Below are 2778 nucleotides of genomic sequence, written 5' to 3' on the forward strand. Positions count from 1 at the left end.
GGGAATTTTTATATTTTGTTAACGTGTTAAGTGCTAAATTTTAAAAAGTCTATCATCTGATAATTATATAACTGTATTGCTAAGACATATATTTAATTTAATATAATAATACTGAATCAATAAATGAAAAGAAAAAGTACTCAGTTATCACTGGAGTTAGGAGACTTTGAAAAGTAAATGACGGAGGTGGATGGGCGCCTCTAACCTAGAATATCAAATTGTGGAGATATTTTAATACACACGCAGTGTGGAGGGTGGTCAGAGTCAGAGAACAGAAATTGTCTGATTCCATGGCACTGGAGCAAACAATATATATCAGGCCTGGAAGAACAGAAAGGGAAGAGAAGGTCAGAGATAGAAAGATACACAAAAAAGGTTCTCAGAGGTAGTAAAGCACTTTGAAAATAGTATTTAAGAACCAGTTTTGGAAATGAAAACACACTGTTAAAGCTTGGAGGCCTTTTAGAACACACATTATTGGCCAGATTTGAATTCTGATCGTCTTGAGAACGTACATTATTACCACTGGGAACAAATTTTGTTTCAGTTCTCAAGGCTCCAAATTATAGGGAAAGAAAGTTAAATTTTTCAAAATATTATAACAATATATATGGGGTAAGAAATGCATCATATCTGTTAATATAAAACCAGTAAACATAATGGTGATCCTCTGAATTAAAAATCATGTCCCGAATCATAGAGCCAAAGGGGAAATTTGAATATAGAGTGCCTAATTGGGATTGAAAGGAAAGCAAGCGGAAGGAAAAAAACCACCTGATAAAACAGTAAAAGTATGAGTGTTTTTAAGGCTACTATCCATAATGCTATTATTATTAATGAGTGGGATGTATTAATTAGAAAAAATAAAGTAAGTACACAAGCTTGAAAAGAGATACAATTTTTGACCTAAATTAATTATATTACTAATATATGTCATTTAACATACTAAAACTAATTAAATAATGTAAAATAGGAAAAAATACCCTCTAGGATGAGGGAGGAGATTTAGACCATAAAATGACATGACTGGGATGTTTTTTTACAAACTATAGTGTCTGACTTGGAGGTAGGTGGCTTTCATGAAAATACATTGCATAGAGCTGAGATGGGAGAATTTCAGGGATACAATACCAGTCCAGGCTTTGAATATTACAACTGAGAGCAGACACAGTGTCCAAAATATGGCATTTAAGAAGGTATATACAACATAAAATGTATGAGGATTTAGAGGCAATTTAGAATTAATGGGGCCTAGCTGGATGGGGCCATCCAACCTAGAACTTCAAACATGGCACTGACTTTAGAACACACAGAATAAGAGATGGTCAGAGCCAAAAAATTGAAATTGTCTGATTCAATAGGATCTGAGCACATAGAATGGAGGGCCTGCCCTGGGAGATGGCAGAGAGAAGAGAATGTCAGAGCCAACAGGGTTAGCTTCATGGTTGTTCAATAGTATCTGACTCTTCATGACCCCATTTAGGATTTTCTTAGCAAAGAATTCTGGGGGGAGGGGTTTGGAATTTCCTCTGAGTATATGCCCTGAGATTCCCTGTCCCCATAGTAGCTTTGTATGGTCAGGTTCTGTTTCTCCAACCTACATCTTCAATTTGGATTTTTTGTCAGAGTTGGGCTGTGCTGTCCTCTGGCGGGCATGACTGGCCTGAATTTCTGTCTATTACATCTTTCTGCTTTCACAAGTAGATCGAGGGGTCTGTAGGTTTTTGGTGCCTTCAAAGTGGTGTGATCAAGTTAGGATTCTGTCACTGTCACTGTCCTTATAACCAGGGTTCTTACTCAGGTAGGGCACCTGCTTCTTCATGACTTCTACCACTCTTCTCCACCTTGGAACTGCAACTCAGAACTGTGTAACGGGTGACAGAGCTCCCAATTGGCACCTGACCCTGCGCCCAGGGTTTGAAAAAGGATATACTTGGAAATATCCTTTCCACCCTGGGCACTGGTGCCACTGCTGCCACCACCACCGCTACACTTTACTGCTGCTGCCTGACAGCACCCTCAGCTGCCACATCTGCCACGCCAAGAGTGACCTACACTACAGCATTGGCAGGCCTGTCTTCCTTTTTCCTCATCTGCCTTGTGCTGGAAAAAGGACTCACTGTGACTTTTTCTTCACTTTTGTACCTAGAAATCTATTTAGTGTTTTCTGTGGTCGCTTTGTAAAGGAGGTTTTGGGGGAGGTTTGGCTGTTGTGACCATTCACTCTGCCACCTCACTCTGCCCCCCAAAATGGAATTGTGAATATACCATGCATAATTTGAATGTAAATGAAAAAATGTAAAAAATATAACTCTCAAAAATTTAATCAATTGCAGTGGTTTCAACAGGAAAGGTTGTTTTACATATTATTGTTATGGTGAATGCATGGGCTTTATTTACAGAAAAAAATAGTGTAACTACACATGATTGACAAGGGATGCAATATCTGATTTAAAATAGTTGTATTTCTAATAAATATATGCATTTAATTTACCAGAACTGATTATGCAAGTGGAAAGGAAAAAAAACCAAGAATATCAGAGGACAAGGCTTTTGAACGTGAAATAACTGTGCTGGTAGAAGTTTTAGAAAATTCAGTGTTTAACTTGGAGGAGCCTGTGAAGAGAACATATAGGAGGATGGAAAGAGCTCAGAATGGAGAATTTCCAGGCTGGGGTGGCAGCCCAGGCTCTGAATATCAGAATAGGGAATTGACTTAGTATCCAGAATATGAGACTTAGGAAGGTATGGTCAGCATAGAATGTCTGAGTTTGGAGA

This window comes from Vombatus ursinus, unplaced genomic scaffold, assembly GCF_900497805.2.
Source record: "Vombatus ursinus unplaced genomic scaffold, bare-nosed wombat genome assembly UNPS02015401.1, whole genome shotgun sequence".
In the NCBI taxonomy this organism is placed as follows: Eukaryota; Metazoa; Chordata; class Mammalia; order Diprotodontia; family Vombatidae; genus Vombatus; species Vombatus ursinus.